Below are 22,424 nucleotides of genomic sequence, written 5' to 3' on the forward strand. Positions count from 1 at the left end.
GGCCAGATTTTTCAAATGTGTGTAAATCCTACCCAAAGAATTCTCTCCAATAGCTTCCCAACCATTGCGTGAGACTCACTGGTCTACAGTTTCCTGGATTATCCTTATTTCCCTTCTTGAACAGAGGAACAACATTAGCTACTTGCCAGTCCTCAAGAATCTCTCCAGTGGCGAGCGAGGATACAATGATCTTGGTTAATGCCCCACCAATCTTCTCTCTTGCCTCTCTCAATAACCTGGGGTAGATACCATCAGGCCCTGGGGACTTATCCAGCTTAATGCTCTTTAAGAGATCCAACACAACTTCTTTCTTGATCTCAAAATACACTGGCATATTAACATGCTCGACACAAATCTCACTATCCTCCATATCTTTCTCTTGGGTGAATACTGATACAAAGTACTCATTTAGGATCTCATCCACGTCCTCTGCTTCCAAGCAGAAGTTCCCTCCTGGTGTCCGAGTTCAGGACAGCTCATCTGGGCTGCAGAGGAACTTGGAGTGGGAGGGGAAAGATCCAGTTGTCCTGGTCCACCTAGGTACGAACAATATAGGTTGAGAGGGGCGAATATGAGCCATTAGGGGCTAAATTAAAAAGCAGAAACAAAAAGATATGAGTCTCTGGATTACTAACTGAGCCTCGAGCTAATTGGCACAGGGTCAGCAAGATTAAAGAGGTAAACGTGTGGCTCAAAAATCAGTGTGGGACAAACCGGTTCATATTCAGAGGAAATTGGCACCAGTGCTGGAAAAGGAGGCAGATGTTCCGATGAGGCAGGTTCTACCTGGATCCGGCTGGGATTGCAATTTGCACAACTAGGGCTGTGGATAAGGCTTTAACAAAACAGTGCGGCGTGGGTTCAATTGCACGGAAAATTACATAAAAAAGTTAAAGGGGAAGAGAGCTCAGCAGAGGTTATCAAAATTTCCAGAGCAAGTAATAGGACAGAGAATATATAAAGGCTAAGGAATCTAACTTCAGGCCCCGCAGATAAGGCAGCAATGTGAGAAGGGAGGCATTCAACGCAGGACTAAGGGTGTTGCACTCAAATGCATGCAGGATGTGAAACAAGGTAAATGAGCTTGTACCACAGATTGAAATGAACAGGTATGAGTTTATGAGTATCTCAGAGACATTGCTCCAACAGGATCAGGGCTGGGAACTAAATAACCAAGGATACGTGTTATATGGAAAGGACATGCAAATGGACAGAGAGGGCAGGCTTGCATTGTTAGTGAGAATGGAAATCAATAGAAAGAAGTGATATAGACTTGGAAAGTGTGGAATTTGTGTGGACAGAGTTGAGGAACCGCAAAGGTAAAAAGACACTGATGAGTGTTATTGTACAGGCCTCCTAGCAGTAGTCAGGTTAGTTGGATAGAAAATAAATCAGGAAATTGAAAAGGCATGTAAGAAAGGCACTATGACAATAACCACGAGGGACTTCAATATGCATGTAGACTAGGAAAATCAGATTGGTAGTTGATCCCAAGGAAAGGAATTCATCGAACATGTATGGGATTTTTTTTGGAGTAGTTTGTGATAGACTTGACTGGGAATCAGGCAGTTCTAGATTTGGTGATGTGCAGTGAAGCAGTCTTTATTGGGCAGATTAATGTAAATGAGCCCCTCAGGGCAATAACTATATATTTTTCGAATTCATACTGCAGTTTGAGAGGAGAAGCTTGAATCAAATGTGCCGATATTATAAGTAAAGGAAACAACAAAGAGATGAGGGAGGAGCCAGCAGTGTTGATTGAAATGGGAGTATAGCAGGGAGGATGGTGGAACAGCAATGACAGGAGTTTCTGGGGGTAATTTGGGATGCACATTTAGAACATAGAATTGCACAGTACAGGAATGGGCCCTTTGGCCCACGAAGCTGTGCCGAACATGACGCCAAGGGAAATTAATCGCTTCTGCTCACCCTTGCTCCATATTCCTCCATTCTTTATACATTCATGTTCTTATCTAAAAAGCCCCTTAAACGCCGCTATCGCATCTGCCTCCACCACTACCCCTGGCAGTGCATTCCACACTCCTACCAGTCTCTCAGGCCTCCTTTGAGCTTTCCCCCTCTCACCTTAAACATATGCCCCTGACTATTAGACATTTCAACTCTGGGAAAAAGATTCTATCCGACAACCCTATCTATGCATCTCATAATTTTGTAAGCTTTTATCAGCGTCATCCGGAGAAGAGAAAACAACTCGTGTTTTTCTAGCCTCTCCTTATAGCTCATACCCTCTAATCCAAACAGCATCCTGGTGAACCTCTTCTGCACCCTCTCCAAAGCCTCCATGTTCTTCCTGTAATGTGGTGACCGGAATTGAATGCAATACTCTAAGTGTGGCTTAACCAAAGTCTTATAAAGCTGCAATGTGATATCCTGATATTTCTTCCCTATCTTGAATAGCTCCTTGTACCACGGCACTGTGGTCAGTTTGCTCATCCTCCTTCCAGCCCCTCCTCTCATCCCTACAGGAAGCAAGAATCTCAAACCTGTTCGACAAGCTCAAGGGCTGGGGCTCCTTCAGCACTATCATATGAATCCCTCTTCTAGCCTCGCTCATGGTCACATCCTCTTGTCCCTGATCACTGACTGAATTCAAGGTCATTAATCTAAGGGACGTGACTGCCTCCTGAAAGACAGCATCCAGGTAAGTCATCCTCCTGCATGATGTGAGGCAGTGTTTGAAGCTCAGACTCCAGTTCATCAACTCTGAGCTGCAGTTCGTCAAGCAACTAGCATTTGCTATAAACTACAATGGGCTTCACCAGTTCTCACATCATACAGGTACAACACATCACCTCGCTCTGCACCTCTGTCTTTCTTACTTAGTTCTTAATTTGATTTTTAAAAATTTCCTACTGACCTTTTAGTTTGTAACCTGTAAATATGTACCCTATTTACCTTTAATCTAAAAGTAACCAATGACAACATCAAATTAGTAGCCATACCCAACAAATGAAGTTACAGTTTTCCTGTGATGTCAGTTTGTATTGAGCTCAGTCCCAATCCTGGCCTTCAATGTATTATCTTAAAAAGACCTTACAAACAATGAGACAGGAAACAAGCAAAAAACTGCTCTTGCCCTCTGCACCGAATTCTGATCCTGCCTACAAATACCCTGAACTATGCACTCACTTGGTCTGTCTCTCAATCTGGATGTGAACTCGCCTTCCTGACAATGCACAGTTTACAGCGAGTTCCCTGGTGCTGCTGTAAGTTGGATAACTGAGTGAAACACTTCCCACAGTTAGAGCAAGCGAACGGTTTCTCTCCAGTGTGAGTTCGCTGGTGTACGCGCAAGGTGGATGCTTGAGCAAATCCCTTCCCACACTCGGAGCAGATGAACGCCTTTTCTCCAGTGTGAGTTCCCTGGTGTGAACGTAAGTTGGATAACTGAGTGAATCTCTTCCCACAGTCAGGGCAGGGGAACGGTTTTTCACCAGTGTGCGTTCTCTGATGTTGATGTAAGTTCGCTAACTGAGTGAATCTCTTCCTGCATTCAGGGCAGGTGAATGGTTTTTCTCCAGTGTGGGTTCTCTGATGTTGATTTAAGTGGGATAACTGAGTGAAACTCTTCCCACACTCAGGGCAGGTAAATGGTTTCTCTCCAGTGTGAGTTCTCTGATGTTGATTTAAGTGGGATAACTGAGTGAAACTCTTCCCACACTCAGGACAGGTGAACGGTTTCTCTCCAGTATGAGTTCTCTGGTGTACCTGTAAAGTGGATGACTCAGCAAATCCCTTGCCACACTCAAAGCAGGTGAACGGTTTCTCTACGGTGAGAATTCCCTGGTGGGAATGTAAGTGGGATAACTGAGTGAACTTCTTCCAATACTCAGTGCAAGTGAACAGTTTTTCTGCAGTGTGAGTTCTCTGGTGTTGATGTAAGTGGGATAATTGAGTAAAACTCTTCCCGCACTCAAGGCAAATGAATGGTTTTTCTCCAGTGTGAGTTCTCCGGTGTTGATGTAAGTTGGCTAACTGAGTGAATCTCTTTCCGCACTCAGGACAAGTGAATGGTTTTTCACCAGTGTGGGTTCGCAGGTGTTGATTTAAGTTGGATAACTGAGTGAATCTTTTCCCACAATCAGGACAGGGAAATGGTTTCTCTCCAGTGTGAGTTCTCCGGTGTTGATTTAAGTTGGACAACTGAGTGAATCTCTTCCCACACTCAGAACAGGTGAATGGTTTCTCCCCAGTGTGAACTTTCTGATGTACATATAAACCAGATGAATTAGCGAACCCACTACCACACATGACACAGATGAATGATTTCTCCCTGGTGTGAGTTCTCTGGTGTATCTGTAAAGTGCATAAACGAGCAAATGACTTCTCACACTTGAAGCAGGTAAATGGTTTCTCCCCAGTGTGCTTGCGCCGATGAACATCCAGAGTGGATGGATATCTGAATCCTTTCCCACAGTCCACACATTTCCATGGTTTCTCCATGGTGCCAGTATTTTTGTGTCCCTCCAAACTGAAGGAGCAGTTCAGTCCTTCTCCAGACACAAAACACATATGCAGTTGCTCCTGCTTTAAACGATGCAATTGTTTTGTTTTCAGGCTGGATAATGAGTGAAAGCTCTTTCTACAGGCAATTCACTGGAACACTCTCACCCAGGGTGTGTGTCTGTCTGTCGGCGCTTTTCTGGTCACACAGATGTTTAAAATCTGTACCCTCACAGAAAACAGATAGACATTTCTCCTTCCGCAGTTGCCGGGGTGGGGGGCAGCTCCTGATGAATGGATTGACTCTGTCAGATTTTGACTTGCTGCTTTGTTTGGGTTTCATGATGTCAACTCTCCTCTTCCAATCCCCACAACGGGTGATGACAACACTGTTCGCTGTTGGTAAAGCAGAGAAATGACAGGTAGACAATTCCAGTTTCTGTGGAGTACTTTCCTATTGCTCCCTCCAAGTTACATGTCTCTCTCCACCCCCCGCACTATACTTTCTGGGCTGAAATCCCAATAAAATCGTTGGATAATTATCTCCAACTCATTCCGACTAACTGTTGCAGCTGTTATCAGACTTTTGAATGGACCTGTTTACTGTGAGTGCTGATCCCTGCGGGCCACTCTCTCAGTAGCTGTAACTCGGTGCTGTTACCCTTAGCCTGGGAAGTGCATATGAGACAACTTTCGCTTCACACTCGGCACAATAACGGTCACAAATCAAATCAAATTGGAGGCAAGACCCTGTTCTGAAGAAGGGTCACTGGACACCCCCCGCCCCCGTAACATTGACCCTGTCGCTGCCACTTTCCAGCGATTTCTGTTCTGGTTGCGACCCTGCAGCTGCCAAAAATGGCGGCCGCGCGTGCGCACAATCTTCCGGGGTCCCTGTTGCACATGCCTAAACTCCCCTCCCTGTTGGGGGCGTGTATGTCGGATGATTGACGGAGGGTCCTGGCCAATAGAGAGCGAGGGGGCGTCGCCCGGAGGACGGCCGGGCACAGTTGGTCCTCCAACCAATCGGAGTCAATGAAGGGGCGGGACAGGACAGGGCGAAGCATGCGCAGCGCCGGCGCTGGAGCTGGAAGGACCGAAGGTGGGATTGAAAGGTGCAGAGGGCTGAACCTTGAGACAGGGACATTCCACCCCTTCAAGACCCCAGTTAGGAACTCCGACGCTTGCATCTGGAAACTGGTTTGGCAGCGCAATAGAAGGGGAGGATTTACACACAGCAACTTCCACCCAAGAAAAATATTTGGCTCTTTTGAATTTCTATGAAACTCCTTTCGCAGGGAGTTGGAATAAACATAAGAAATAGGAGCAGGCGGAGGCCATTCATCCCCTCAAGTCTGTCCATTTGTTTCAAACGATCATCTGCTTCAAAGCTTCAACTTCACTTTTGCGCCATTTCCTCATAGCCCTCAACACCCGGACATTCAAAAATCTATCTACATCCTCTTTAATTTCTTTTAATGATCTAGCCTCCACAATTCTCTGGGGTAGAGAATTCCAGAATTCACCATTCTTTGGAATGAACTGCCAGAGGAAGTGGTGGAGGCTGGTACAATTACAACATTTAAAAGGCATCTGGATGGGTAGCTGAGATAGTAGGAACTGCAGATGCTGGAGAATCTGAGACAACAAGGTGCAGAGCTGGATGAACACAGCAGGCCAAGCAGCGTCATAGGAGCAGAAAGGCTGACGTTTCGGGCCTGGACCCTTCATCGAAGGCCCGAAACATCAGCCTTTCTGCTCCTATGATGCTGCTTGGATGGGTAGCTGAATAGGTAGTGTTTAGAGGGATATGGTCCAAATGCTGTCAAATGGACCAAATTAATTTAGGATATCTGATCAGCACGGACAAATTGACCTAATGGTCTGAATCCACGCTGTACACCACTATGACTCTGAGGAAAATTTCCTTCCCTCCTCAGTTTTAAACGAGAGCCCCATTGTTCTCAGACAGTATACCACTGTGCGAACACCCCAACAGCTATCCTGTCAAATCTCCCCTTAGTGTCTTGTATGTTTCAGTAAGGTCATCCCATTGTTCTAAATACTATTTACCAAAGGCCGAAAACAAAATCAAAAAATGCTGGAGAAACTCAACAAGTCTGGCAGCATCTGTGGAAAGCAAAAGAGTTAAAGTTTCAAGTCTAATAGGACTCTTCTTCGGAACTGAGATCTAACCTGCTTAGCCATTCTTTATAAGTCAACCCCTTCATCCTATAATCAGCCTAATGAATCTCTTTTGAACTGCTTCCAATGCCAGTATATCACTTCTTAAAAACGGTACACAATATGACAGATGCAGTCACACCAATACCTTATATACAGAGTCATCGAGCATGGAAACAAACCTTTTGATCCAACTTGTCCAAGCCAACCAGATATCCTAAATTAATTTAGTCCCATTTACCAGCATTTGGTCCATATCCCTGTAAACCCTTCCTGTTCATGTACCCATCCAGATGCCTTTTAAATATTGTGAATGTATCTGCCTCCACCACTTCCTCTGGGAGCACATTCTATACATACAGCACCCTCAGATCCCTTTTAAATCTTTCCCCTCACACCTTAGACCTATGCCCTTTAGTTTTGGACTCCCCCAACCAGGGAAAAAAGCCTTGGCTATTCACCCTATCCATGCCCCTCATGATTTTTTAAACCTCTATAAGGTCACCCCTCAGCCTCCGATGTTTCAGGGAAAAAAGCCCCAGCCTATTCAGCCTCTTCCTATAACTTAAACCCTCCAGTCCTGGCAACATCCTTACAAATCTTTTTTGCACTGTCTCAAGTTTAACAACATCCTTCCTATAGAAGGGCGACCAGAATTGTACGCAGCATTCTAAAAGTGGCTTCATCAATATTCTGTACAGCTGCAACACAATGTCCCAACTCCTTTACTCGATGTTCTGACCAATGAAGGCAAGCATGCCAAACACCTTCTTTGCCACTCTGTCAACCTGCGACTCCAGGGAAGTGCAGGTTAGATGGATGAGCCATGGGAAAATTCAGGCTTACAGGGATAGGGTAGGGGGCTGTGTCTTGGTGGGATGCTCTTCAGTGTGGACTTGATGGGCTGAAGGGCCTGTTTCTACACTGTAGGGCCTGTTTCTACACTGTAGGGATTCTATGATTCTATTCTTGGATTCAGAGGGTGATACCAGATACAGGCAGGAACCATCACAACATTTAAGAAGGATTTAGGTGAATGCTTGAAGTCCCATAGCATGCAAGGATATGGACCAATTGCTGGGAAATGGGATGAGAGTAGGTAAGTATTTGGATATGATGGTCCAAAGGGTCTCCTTCGGTGCTGCATGACTCAACGCTGCTTGTAATTCTTCACATCCTTCCAGAAGTGTGGGCATTTGTGTTTCATGCTCAAGACTCCTCTGTGCTGCTCATTTCTTGGAGTCTCCATCTAAATAACAGTTTTTCTTTTGATTTTTTCTACCAAAGTGCATGACCACACACTTTGCTACATTAAATTGCATCTGCCACATTTTTGCCCACTCACTGAACCTATTTTTTCACCCTTGCAGATTCTTTATATCCTCCTCACAATGGCAGCATGGGAGGATTAACACACAGTAAACTCAAAGAGGAGAGTTTGGCCCTTCTGAATTTCTGTCCCAGACTGAGAGCAATTTTGTTTTGTCAATATCTTTTACTGGACATTAGGGAGAAACATTTTCAGGTGAAAAGGTCAAACCAAATATCAAATCAAAATCTGACAGTCACTCCATTCTGTAGAATCTGAATATCATTGGCATTTGACTGTTGAAGCAAAGGTTCGTTTTTGGGAGAAGATTTCAGATCAGTGTCACTGAAGCACCGAGATATTCAAAACACTGGTTAGACTACATCGTGAGTATGTTTTTACTTCTCGGCAAACTACCTCAGGAAGTATAAGCTGTGTCATCTTTGATGGGGCTACAGCACAGATATACTCACATAATACCTTGACTCCACCTTCGACAGAATGTTTCAAACTCATCACCTCTATCATCTCGAAGGAAAAGGGCAGCAAATGCACATGATCATCATCGCCTGTAAGTTCACCTCCAAGTCACAGTCTATCCTGACTGTTCCTTCACTGGCGCTGGGTTAAAATCCTGGAACACTCCGCCTAACAGCACTTGTGGGTGTCTCTGCACGTGAAGGACAGCAACAGTTCAAGAAACATAGAAACTAGGAGCAGGAAGAGGCTATTCAGCCTTTCGAGCCTGTTCCGTCGTTCAATACGATCATAGCTGGTCCTCAACCTCAATGCCATATTTCTGCTTTCTCTCTATAACTCTTGACATTTTAATGTCTCAACATTTATACATCTCCTTCTTGAATATGCTCAGTGTCATGACCTCTGCAGAACTCTGTGGTAGCAAATTCCAGAGATTGAAGAACTCTTTTCTCATCCACTGTGATTGTGACTCTTGGTTCTAGACTCCCCAGCCTAGGAAAAACTCTTCCTGCTTCTAGTCTCTCCAGCGCTGTTAGTATTTTGAACATTTCAATCAGATCAATACAGGATCTTAGTCAGACCTCACTTGGTGTATTGCGGAAGTTTTGTGGCATTTGAATGTGGCCAGTTGAAACAATCTGACCTCGTAGCGCACAACTGCCATCCCTGGTATCAGCCAAGTGAACCTTCATTGGACTCCCTTTACGGCACATGTATCCTCTGTTAGGTCACAATATGCCAAGTGTGGTCTGACTAAGGTCCTGTATTATTTTAATAAGACATCCCTATTTCTAAACTCAAGAAGGCAACTCACCACCAGCTTCTCCAATGCAATCATGGATGCGTAATAAACGATGGGCGAGCCAGCAATGTCCACATCTCATGAAAGAATACAAAAAATTACGGGAGGTAAAGAATTGAGTCTGGGCCATCTCTTTGTCGAGCAATCCAGTCTAATTTCGCTGCACTATCTTCAGAGAACTACAAGATTATTTCCCTCAACTGCTGATCCCATTTCTTCGTGCCAGCCTTACAAATTATTCATTCATTAAGCTCAATTTCACAACTTGCCTTGGTTTTTGGTGTTGTCTTTGACTTCTCTTTCTTTACCGCCTGAACATACATTTTACAGAGCAATGGAAAGACAGCCTGAAAGCTCAAACCAGACATCATGTTTAGACTTGGCAGAAACACTTAATTCATCAGACCTGAATATCATTGGATTTTGAACATAGAAGGAGAAAGCACAGTTCACTTTGTTCTCTGTGTGGACGATCCTTCAGCAAATCATTTCCTTGTGTCAGATTGGAAGTGCAGTCACACCAGCAAAAACCTGAAAGTGTAAGCCCTGTGGAAGGGGATACAATTCCCTATCTGATCTGGATACTCATAAGGCAATCACACTGGGTTCCCAAGTGTGGGAATGGATTCACTCAGTCAACCCCTCGATCGGACAACCAGTGAGGTCACATTGATGAGAGACCTTTTAAATGCCCATATTGCACCAAGTGCTATAAACAGTCCAGGGCTGTGATGTCCCATCGACATGTACACACTGATGGGAGACTGTTCAGGTATGGCACATGGTTCAGGCGTGGCACATAGTTCAGGCGATCATCTCAACTTACTGCGCACCAGCAAATTCACACCGGGGAGAGACCATTCACCAACTCTCAGTATGGGAAGGGATTGACTCAGTTATCCAAACTGATTGCACATCTGTAAGTTTATACCGAGGAGAGACCTGTGAAAAGCCGATAATGCAGGAAGTGCTGTAAAAGCTTCAGGGAACAAATGTCCCATCAACTTGTTCACACTAACGACAGATTATTCAGGTGCTCTCATTGCTGGACTCGGTTCAAGTGGTCATCTCATCAGACTATACACAGGTTACGTGACAGTGAGTCCCTTCTCTCAAACAGCAGGTAAACAGCTTCTCCACTGAGAGTGTGTGTGTGTGTGCCGTGATCAAATTATTCTCTCCTGACACTCAGAACAGGTGAATAGTTTCTCTTCCTGTTTTTGCATTGATGTATTTCCACATTAGATGGATTTCTGAGTCCCTTCCTACAGTCCCTGCATTTCTATAATTTCTCCCGGGTACCAGCGTCCTCAGTCTCCACAAATTGAACAATTGGTTGGAATTTCAGCCACACACACACACGTTTGTACCATGTCCCTCCCCACCGCCGCTATGAATATAACCAGTTGAAGCTCTTTTCACTGTCTGTGCACGAGAACACTTTCACTCAGTCTGTGTAACTGATTAAAGGAGTTTCTACCGTTAGTTCATTGGAACATTCTCACTCCAGTGAGTGCACATCTCGGTATTTGTCCTGTTACACTGATGATTGAAATCCTTCCCCTTAGACAGAGCAGACAAACGTTTTTTATTCCACATTCAAAGGCTGATGATATTCAACACAAAATGAATCAGGACTTAGACTGAACGGTAGGACCCTGGGTACTGCTGTCGAACACAGAGAACTGGGGGTTCAGGTGCACAGTTCCTTGAAAGTCGCATCATGGGTAGACAGGGTGGTTACGAAGGCATTTAGCACACTTGCCTTCATTGCTCAGACCACTGAGTTTAGCAATTGGGACGTCATGTTGAGGTTGTACAGGATGGTACTAAGGCCACTTTAGGAGTACTGTGTACAGTTCCAGTCGCCCTGTTATAGGAAGAATATTACTCAGTTGAAGTGGGTTCAGAAAAGATTTACCAGGATGTTGCTAAGACTGGAGGGTTTGAGTTATAAGGATAGGCTGGGTCTTCTTTCACTGGAGCATTAGGGGGTTGGTTATAAACCTTATAAAGGTTTATAAAATTATGAGGGGCATGGATAAGGTGAATAGCAGAAGTATTTTCCCTAGGGTGAGGGAGTTCAAAACCGGGGGCCATATTGTTTAAGGTGCGAAGAGAAAGATTTAAAAAGGACATGAGGGGCGTGTTTTTCACACAGAGGGTGGCTTGTGTGTGAAACGAACTGCCAGAGGAAGTGGTAGATGCAGGTACAGTTAGAACATTTAAAAGACGTTTGGATAGGTACATGAATAGGAAAGGTTTAGCGGGATTAGGGCCAAATGCAGGCAAGTGGGATTAGTTTAGGTTGGGAAACTTGATCAGCATGGACGAGTTGAATCGACAGGTCTGTTACCATGCTGTATGGCTCTAATGTGGACTCGGTCAAATAATGAGATGATGTTATGTTTCAGTTTCCGATCCATAAATCGCCCCATTTGAAGAGTTTGGGAAAGACGATGACAAAACTCTTCCTTGTGTGGAGAGGATATAAATTCTGAACAGACAAATCTAACTGATATGGAACGTGTTCCTCTATTCTCCACTTTAGCTGTAAATTCCGTACTCTGCACTCTCCCACCTCCCTGTACAAATCCTTCACACACCACCTCCACCAATTCCTTCCCTCAACATCCGGCTTTCTTCCACCCTCTCCTCTCTGAGGGTTCGATTCTCCAGCTGTGCTGTGCTGAGCAGGAATAAAATCAATCGTTTTTTCTCCTAATCGCAGACAGCAAAAACCCAAACCGCTCTGATACGTCACCAAGATGAGTTTAGATGAGCCTCGCTCGCCACGAACCACAGTGCAGCCTTTAACCCGGAAAAACGGCTGCCAGCTGGAAATGCCAACCTGCAGGGTCTGATGTGAAGTTTCTGGCCTCCTTCCCGGGTGTTGGGTGAATTCTCTCTGTCCATACCCCAGCGTTTCCTTTCCACCTCAGAGGTCATAGGCACATTGATTTTTACCAAAGGTGCAAATGTTTATTCACTGTAACCCTGTCCCCCTTCCTTTGACATGAACTGGTCAGAGTTGAAAGCAGTGATTCTCCTCCACTCCACATCCCAGTGTGGCTAAATCAGGTTCTGGAGCCCCACGGCACGTGCCGCATGCAGGTAGGCAACAGAAACATAGATGATAGGAGCAGAAGTAGACCGTTCGGGGAGGCACAGTGGCTGGCGCTGCTGCCACACAGGGCCAGGAACCTGGGTTCGATTCCGTCCTCAGACAGCTGCCTGTGTGGAGTTTGCACACTCTCCCCGTGTCTGCGCGGGTTTCCACCCACAGTGCAAAGATGTGCAGATTGGATGGATTGGCCATGGGAAGTGCAGGGATATGGGGATGGGGTGGGCTGGGGGTGTGGGACGCCCTTCAGAGAGTCAGTGTGGACTTACAGAATCCCTACAGTATGGAAAGAGGCCATTTGGCCCAACGGTTCCACACCGACCCTCCAAAGAACAACCCGCCCAGATTCATCCTCTCCCTTACCCCATCCCCATAACCCTGCATTTCTCATGGCTAATCCACCTAATCTACTCATCCCTGAACACTATGGGCAATTTAGCATAGCCAATCCATCCTAACCTGCACATCTTTGGACTGCGGGAGGAAACCGGAGCACCCGGAGGAAACCCACGCAGACATGGGGAAATTGTGCAAACTCCAAACAGACGATCACCTGAGGCCGGAATTGAACCCGGGTCCCTAGCGCTGTGAGGCAGCAGTGCTAACCACTGAGTCACCATGCCAATGGGCTGAATTGCCTCTCTCCTCACTGTAGGGATTCTAAGATGATTCGACCCCTCACGCCAGCTTCACCACTCAATTTGATCATGACTGATCCTCAAGCTCAATAACCTATTCCTACCCTCTCCCTGTATTTCTCAGCCTACAGCACGTGTACTACAGCAGTTCAAGGAGGAAACTCATCACCTCCTTCTCACAGATAACTAGGGACAGACAACAAATGCCTACAAAATGAGTGAATTAAAAAAAAACCTTTAGCCGCAAGAACCATATCCACCTTCTTCTTGAAAACACAATGTTTTTGCCTCAACTGCTTTCTACGGCAGTGAATTCCTCAGGCTCACCACTCTCTGGGTGAAGACATCTCTCCTGATCCGTCCTAAATGTTTACCTTTTTATTTTTAAATGACGGTCCCCAGTTGTGGACACCTCCACCATCAGGAACATCCTACCTGCAACCAATTTGTCTAGCCCTGTTAAGATTCTTACAATTTTCTACAAGACTCACTCCCCCTTCATTCTTCTAAACTCCAGTGAATAACAATCCTAGATTCAATCTCTCCTCATACGCCAGGTACTGCCGTCCCAGGAATCGGGTTGGAAAACCTTCGTTGCACTCCCTCTACAACACAAACATCCTTCCTCCAATAAGGAGAGCGAACCTGCATACAATATTTCAAGCGTCCCCCTGATGATGCAAGGTGTTAGTCACTCGTGAGAGGTGTCCTGTGCAGTACAATCCCTCGTTTAGGTATTACGCAGTGGAAGGAAAGGTCGCTCCCACATAATCAGAGAAAAGCAGATTAATATTAAACTGTGAACAAAGCCCGCTGCAAAGAATGAAGCAACGTGCTGGTTCTGGCCAGTGCAGACCGAATGGCCTGCTCAGAGACCACAATGACGCTATGAAACAGATGGTTTTCTTTTCCCAACAATTGACAGTCTCAGGCACATTGTTAGAGTTTTAATTCCAGATTTTTTTTTCCCTTTTCAAGTTTAAATTTCACTGTCCGTCATGGTGGGGATTTGAATGTGGGACCCCAGGGCTGTTAGCAAGGACCTTCGGATTACTAGTCCAGTAACAACACCACTCTGACACCTCCTCCCACCAGCTATGTCCTGCCCTGACAAAAAGCAAGACAAATCTAACTCAGGCAATTACTGCCCAATTCCGGTCATCAGCGAGCTGACAGAAACTGACATTGACAGTACAGCAAAGCACTTCGCAATAACCTGCTCACTGGGCTTTCAGTTCAAATTCCACCAAGGCCACTCAGCTCCTGACCCCACAATAACTTTAGTCCAAATGTGGAGAAAGGAGCTGAATCCCAGGAGTGAGGTGAGATGACTGCCCCTTAACATCAAGGCCACATTTGACCGAATGCAGCATAAAGCCAGTGGGAGTTGGGGTGAAAACACTCATTACAGCGATCCCTAACGCAAAGGAAGATTGTTATGGGTGTCGGAAGTCAATCAGTGCAGGAGTTCCTCAGGGTTGTTCCGCGGTCCAACCAACTACAGCCAATTCATTAAGGACCTTCCTTCTCAGAGACTGGGAATTCTGTGGCAATTAGCTTACGTCCCTTCTCCCCAAAGTACGTCCACTGTCTACAAGGTAAAGTTGGAAGTATGGCGGAATATTCTCTGTTTGTCTGGATGACAGCAGCACCAATCACATTCCAGAAACTCAACTTAGGAGCAGCCCAGTTGATTCATACTTCAGTCTGGAAGCTTCCATTGAGGTATTCATAAGGATATTGATGCTCTTATTTCAAAAGTTTCAATATGCAGAGTTACAGGCAGCAGGCAAGAGAGTGGCACTCAGTGGGAAACTCAGAGCTCACACAGACACATTGGGTCAAATTCCCATTTCTGCGCTGTAACAGTTCTGCAAGTCTGATTCCCAACCAGCACCTTCGATATTTACTCCCAACACTGACGCAGACAGACTATCTACAAGAAGGACTGCTATAATTCACTAAGAATCTTAGAATCCCTGCAGTGTGGAAGGAGCCATTCAGCCCATCACGTCCACATTGACCCTTCAAAGGGCATCCCACCCAGATCGACCCTATCCCTGTAACCCTGCATTTCCCATGGCTAATCCACCCAACCTATACATCCCTGGACAGTGTCTACCTGACCTGCACAGCTTTGGTCTGTGGGAGGAAACTGGAGCACCCAGAGGAAACCGACGCAGACACAGGGAGAATGTGCAAACTCCACACAGACAGTCACTCGAGGGTGGAATCGAACCCGGGTCCTGTGAGGCAGCAATGCTGACCACCGAGCCATCATGCCGTTCCCAATCCTTCATCACCACCTTGCAAAACTATGACTTCTGGCACCTGAAAGGAAATTGGTGGCGATTTCATTTTCACCACCATTGACAGGATTCCCCGCAAGCCCCACAGCGTCCTGATTTGGCACTTTATTGACTGTTCCTTCAATACCACTGGGTAAAATTCTGGTACTCCCTCCCTGGCAGTATTAGGAGTGTCCCTATAACCCACAGACTGCTGCGGTTAAAGAAGACCGCTCACCACCACCTTCTCTGGGGCATTTAGAGATGCTTGCTAAATGCCACCCTCTCACACGTTCTGTGAAAGTTTAAAGAAAACCAAAAATGCACATACTGCACAGAACAGCTGATTGAAAAGTCATATGGGACACTTGCCTCTATTCGCCGAGGCACCTCGCACAAAAGCAGGGAGGCATGGGGGTGCTGTAATTTGACATTACTCAGGCCACAGCTGGGGTATTGTGTGTGGTTCTGGTCACTATACTGTAGGAAGGTTGTGACTGTACTAAAGAGGTTGCAGAGATTTCCCGGGATGTTCCCGAGACAGAGCAGTTTAACTATGAAGAGAGACTGGACAAGCTCTGTTTTTCCCTTTGAAGCGGAGAAGCTGGAAGGGAGACCTAATTGAAGTCTACAAAATGATTATATTTAGGGACGTTAGGAAGAAACTTTTCCCCTTTAGTAACAGGATCAATAACAAGAGGACACAGATTTAAAACAAAGGGCAGGAGTTTAGAGGGGAGTGGAGTCGAAATCATTGTGCCAGAGGGTGGCAGGTATCTGGACCTCACTGGGTAGAGGCAGAAACCGTCATGACATTTAAGAAGGATTTAGTTGAACGCTTGAAGTGCCATAACACACAAGTGCTGGCAAGTGGAATTAGATAAGTAATTGACAACTGATTCAGACACTTTCTGTGCTGTAATGCTCGATGACGCTCTCTAATGCTTCGCATCCTTCCTAAATGCGGCCCCCAGAACTGAATATGACATTTCAGCTGAGACCAAACTAGTGTGTCACATAAATTTATTAACTCAGATCGCTTAATATATATATAGTAATCTAATAATTATTAGCTTACACTACTTTAGATAGATTTCAACAAAATTAATAACTTAAACTAGTTTAGACATATTAAAACAGGTGAATCTCACATCCTTTTTGTCGTCAGGAAACCTGGAGGTGGGCGACACTCGGAGCTGGAACTCTAAATCCACGGCACTGTTTGGAACCCAATCCGATGAAGACAAACGAACTGTAAAAAGTCCCCCTATATTAATAATATTCGAGATTTTATGTCATACGCTAAATTGTCTCTTTTGAGTACTTTTCCCAAGCACTCCTCTAGCCTTGGCAGTCAAAAACAAGTCTCACTGTTGCTGCAAATCAGCCTGTTCTTACGCCAAGGCCATATTCTTGGAAAACAGCCAGTTTTCCCGTGCTGTTCCGCTCTCCATCAGTTGCTTATTGCCATGTCCAGTTAACCCTCAATGATTTGGATTGGAGATATCATTTTGCGGTGCACACACTACAACTGAGATCTTCAAACCAGATGATCAAAACCTTACATAAGCACGGACGTATTGTTCAGTATTGGCAAGCTGATAAAGTTTGCAAGCCATTACATAAGTACAAAGTACATTATACAAAGCCATTAAACCACTACAGTCACTCATGAACTTGCTGATCCCTCAGCAGATCAGATGACTGAGTGCATCGTTTTCCACACTTGAAGGAAGCGAACACTTTTTCCGGTGTTAATTTAAGTTGGAAGCCCGAGTAAATCACTTCCCGCACTCGGGGCAAGTGAATGGTTTTTCTCCAGTGTGAGTTCTCTGATATGCATGCAAAGTGGATGACTGAGCTAATCTCTTCCCACAGTCAGAGCAGATGAATGGTTTCTCTCTGGTGAGAGTTCTCCAGTGCTCACATAACTTGGATGACTGAGTAAATCCCTTCCCACATTCAGGGCAGGCGTGCGGTTTTTCTCTACTGAGAGTTCCCTGGTGTCAATATAACTTGGATAACCAAGTGAATCTCTTCCCGCACTCAGGGCAGGTGAATGGTTTTTCTCCAGTGAGAATTCTCTAGTGTCCATGAAACTTGGAAGACCGAGCAAATTCCCTCCCACACTCACGGCAGGCGAATGGTTTTTCTCCAGCGTAAGTTCTCTGGTGGTTATGCAAGGTGGATGACTGAGCGAATCCCTTCCCACGGTCAGAGCAGATGAACGGTTTCTCCCTGGTGAGAGTCCTCCAGTGTTCACGTAACTTGGAAGACTGAGCAAATCCCCGCCCATACTCAGGGCAGATGAATGGTTTCTCCCCAGTGAGAGGTCTCCAGTGCTCATGTAAGCTAGCTGCCTGAGCAAATCCCTTCCCACACTTGGAGCAGGTGAATGACTTCTCTCCAGTGTGAATTCTGTAGTGTACATGTAAGGTGGAGGACTGAGCGAATCCCAGCCCACACTCAGAGCAGATGAACGTTTCTCCCCGGTGTGGGTTCTCTGGTGTTGGTGTAACTTGAATGACTGAGCAAATCCCTTCCCACATTCAGAACAGGTGAATGGTTTTTCTCTGGTGTGAATTCTCTGATGTGCATGCAAGGTGGATGACTGAGCAAATCCCTTCCCGCAGTCGGAGCAGATGAACGGTTTCTCCCCGGTGTGAGTTCTCCAGTGTTCACGTAACTTAGAAGACTGAGCAAATCCCTTCCCGCACTCAGGGCAGGTGAATGGTTTATCTTCAGTGTGAGTTCTCTGGTGTTGATGCAAGTTGGACAACTGAGTGAATCTCTTGCCGCACTCAGAGCAGGTGAATGGTTTTTCTCCAGTGTGAAGTCTCTGGTGGTTAAGTAAGGTGGACGACTCAGCAAATCCCTGGCCACAGTAGGAGCAGATGAATGGTCTCTCACCAGTGTGGGTTCTCCAGTGCTCATGTAAGCTGGAGGACTGAGCAAATCCCTTCCCACACTTGGAGCAGGTGAATGGTTTCTCTCCAGTGTGAATTCTCTGGTGGACATTTAAAGTGGATGACTGAGCAAATGCCTTCCCACATTCAGAGCAGATGAACGGTTTCTCCCCAGTGTGAGTTCTCTGGTGTTGGTGTAACTTGGATGACTGAACGAATCCCTTCCCACAGTCAGAGCAGGTGAATGGTCTTTCCCCGGTATGAACTTTCTGGTGTACATGTAGACTGGTTGAATGAGTGAACCCCTTACCACAGTCAGAGCAGATGAATGATTTCTCCCCAGTGTGAGTTCTCTGGTGCATTTGTAAGCTGGATAAATGAGCAAATCCCTTTTCACACTCAGAGCATTTGAATGGCTTCTCGCCGGTGTGAATTCGCTGATGTACACGTAAACTGGATGAATGAGCAAATCCCATACCACACTTGACACAGATGAATGGTTTCTCCCCGGTGTGCGTTCTCTGGTGTATCTGTAAGCTGCATAAACGCGCAAATCCCTTCTCACACTTTGAGCAGGTGAATGGCTTCTCTCCAGTGTGTGTGCGCCGATGAACGTCCAGCCTGGATGGAAATCTGAATCCCTTCCCACACTCCACACACTTACATGGTTTCTCCATGGTGCCAGCGTTTTTGTGTCCCTCCAGACTGAAGGATCAGTTCGAATCTTATCCAGAGACCACCTGTGCAGTCTATCCTCTAAATAGTTCCACGATTTTTTGAGTCTAGGTAACTGGTGAAAGCACTTTCCACGGTCAGTTCACCCCAGAAGACTCTCATTCAGGTGTGTCTCTGTCTCGGTGATTTTCCAGCCACACTGACGTTTGCAATCTTTCCCCTCAGACAAAGCAAACATTTCTCCTTGCACAATCAGAGGACATGATGCTCAGCTTCTGTTGAATGCAGTGACTCTGCCAGATCTTGACCCGATGTTTCGTTTGGGTTTCCTGATCTAAACTTTGCTCTTCTAATCCCTGTGGCAGGAGATGACAAACCTGTTCACTGTCAGTAAAGCAGAGAAATCATAAACAGGCAATTCCAGTTTCTGCGGAATATTTTCCTCTCTTGCTCCGTGCAAATTGTAAATCCCCGTCCCACACACTCTTGTCTCCCACCCTCTTTCCTGGGTGAAACCCCTATAAAATGTTGGATAATTATCTCCAACTCATTCTAACTAAATGGTTACAACTGGAGACAAGTCCCAGAACCTAACCTGCTTTGAGGTAGCTACTAAAATGGCGGCCGCGCATGTGCACAGACGTTCCGGGAGCAAATCCTTACTGCGCATGCCTGCGCGCCTCACGTTGCTGAATGATTGACGGACGGTTCGGACCAATGGGGAGAAAGGGGTCGGCTCTGGAGGACCATTAGGTAACACTGGTCCTCCAACCAATCGGAGTCAATGAAGGGGCGGGACAGGCCTGCAGGCCAAAGCATGCGCAGCGCCGGCGCTGGAAGGACTGAAGGTGGGATTTAAAGGTGCAAAGGGCTGACTTTGCACCTTGAGACAGAGACATTCCCCCTCAAGACCCCAATTAGAAACTCCAACTCTTGCATCTGGAAACTGCTTTGACTGCGCGATTGAAGGGGAGGCCTTATGCACAGCAACTTCCATGCAAGAAAATATACTTGGCTCTTTTGAATTTCTATCCTGGGATGACAGCAAGGGAATTTGGAAACTTCTTTGACAGGGAGTTGGAATCAATATAAGAAACAGATGCAGGCGGACGCCATTCATCCCCTCAAGCTATTTTAAAAGATCATGGCTCATCTGCCTCAGGCCTCAACTCCTCTGTATCCTCTGTCCTTCTCATAGACTGCAACACCCTGACACTCAAAACTCTCTCTACATCCTCTTTAATTTCTTTTAGTGATCTCGCCCCCAATATTCTCTGGGTAGAGAATTCCAGACATTGTCTATCCTCTGAGAGTAAAATGCCCTTCCCTTTATTCTGTGACAGTGTACCCTATTTTGAGATGTCCCCACTAGTGGCAATTCAGGAAATTATTGCCTCATTGATGGAAAGTGACATTCATAGAATCCTGACAGTGTGAAAGCAGGCTATTCGTCCCCTCGAGAACACATCAACCCACTGAAGATCATCTCACCTCGACCCAGGCCCCTACTCTCTCCCTGTAAGCCTGGCTAATCCAGCTTGCCTGCACATACCTGGACACTATGGACAACTTAGCATGGCCAATCCGCCTAACCTGCACAGCTTTAGACTGCGGCAGGGAACTGGAGCACCCAGAAGCAACCCATGTAAGAAACTGGGAGAATGTGTACAAATACCAAACAGACGGTCCCCTAAGGCTGGAATTGAACCCGTGTCCCTGACATGTGAGGCCACTGCACTCGGCCCCCATGTAACCCCATATGTGACAATTCCGTTAAGCACTTAACAATAATCAGCTCACTGGGCTTTTGGTTCAGATTCCACCAAGGCCACTCAGCTCCTGACCTCATGATAGCCTTGGTCCAAAGGAGCTGAATCCCAGGAGTGAGGTGAGAATGACTGCCCCTTAACATCGAGGCCACATTTGACCAAATGCAGCATAAAGCCAGTGGGAATTGGGGTGAAAACACTCTACTTGTTACTGCGATCCCTAACACAAAGGAAGATTGTTATAGGTGTTATGGTCAATCACTGCAAGAGTTCCTCAGGGTTGTTCCTCAGTCCAACCAACTACAGTCAATTCAGCACTGACCTTCCTTCTCAGAGACTGGGAATTCTGTGGCAATCAGTTTACGTCCCTTCTCCCCAAAGTATGTCCACTGTCTACAAGGTAAAGTTGGGAGTATGGTGGAATATTCTTTGTTTGTCTGGATGACAGCAGCACCAATCACATTCCAGAAACTCGACTCCATCCAGGACAAAGCAGCCCAGTTGATTGATACTTCAATCTGGGAGCTTCAATCAAGGTATTCGTACAGAAAATGGGACAGTTATTTGAAAACGATCAAAGTGTAGAGTTACGAGCAGCAGGCAGGAGAATGGCATTCGGTGAGACACTCTCGGGGCTTGCACAGACATGTTGGGCCAAGTTGCCTCCTTCTGCACTGAAACTATTCAGCAAATCAGATTCCAACCACCACTGTCAATATTCACTCCAACGTGAACGGGTTGACACATGCAGGCTGCAGTGTGCACTATCTACAAGAAGGGCCGCTATACCTAACCAAGAAACCTTCGCCAACACCTTGTAATGCTGTGACCTCTGCCACCTAGAAGGACAAGATAGCACTTTCTTAGGAACACCACCATCTAGAGGTTCCCCTTGCACCATTCTGACTTGGAACTGTATCAACTATTCATTCGTTGTCATGGAATCATAGAGGTCTACAGCTTGGAAACAGCTCCTTTGGCCCAACTTGCCCTGGCAGCCCAGTTCTCACAATTAATCTAGTCCCATTTGCCTGTGTTTAGTGCCTATCCCTCCATGCCTATCCCATCCATGTACCTGTCTAAATGTTTCTTAAATGACAAAATTCTACTCGATTCTACCACTACCTCTGGCAGCCCGTTCCAGACACTCACCACCCTCTATTTGAAAAAATTGTCCCTCTGGACCCTTTTGTAACTCTCCCCTTTCACCTCAAACCTATGCCCTCTAATTTTACACTCCTCTGCCATGGGGAAAGGCTGTTGGCTATCTACCTTAGGTATGCCTCTCATGATTTTATAGAGCTCAATACAGTCTCCTACACTCCGGGAAAAGGTCCCAGTCTATCCAGCCTCTCCTTATAACTCAAACCTTCCAGTCCAGGTAGCATCCTAGTAAATCTTTTCTGCACTCTTTCTAGTTTAATAATATCCTTTCTAAAGTACGGCAATCAGAACTGCACACAGTACTCTGAACGTAGCCTTACCAACAGCTGCAACAAAACGTCCCAACTCCTATACTCAGTGCTCTGACTGATGAAAGCAAACATGTCAAAAGCCTTCTTCACTGCCCTGTCTACCTGTGACTCCACTTGCAAGCAGCAATAACCTGAACCACTAGATCTCTTTGTTCTATAACACTCCCCAGGGTCCTACCATTGACTGTGTAAGTCCCGCCCTGGTTTGACCCATCAAAATGCAACACCTTGTGTTCACCTAAATTAAACTCCATCTGCCATTCCTCAGTCCCACTGTCCTAGTTAATCAAGATCTTGCTGCAATCCCGGA

The 22,424-nt window shown here is 45.9% G+C and overlaps 1 pseudogene; it reads right to left on the minus strand.

The window, feature by feature from the left end:
* Positions 1-65: 65 nt before the first annotated feature.
* LOC109936143 lies at positions 66-19,748 on the minus strand (annotated as a pseudogene).
* Between the last annotated feature and the right edge of the window lie 2,676 nt (positions 19,749-22,424).

This window comes from Rhincodon typus, chromosome 42, assembly GCF_021869965.1.
Source record: "Rhincodon typus isolate 14 chromosome 42, sRhiTyp1.1, whole genome shotgun sequence".
Taxonomy (NCBI): domain Eukaryota; kingdom Metazoa; phylum Chordata; class Chondrichthyes; order Orectolobiformes; family Rhincodontidae; genus Rhincodon; species Rhincodon typus.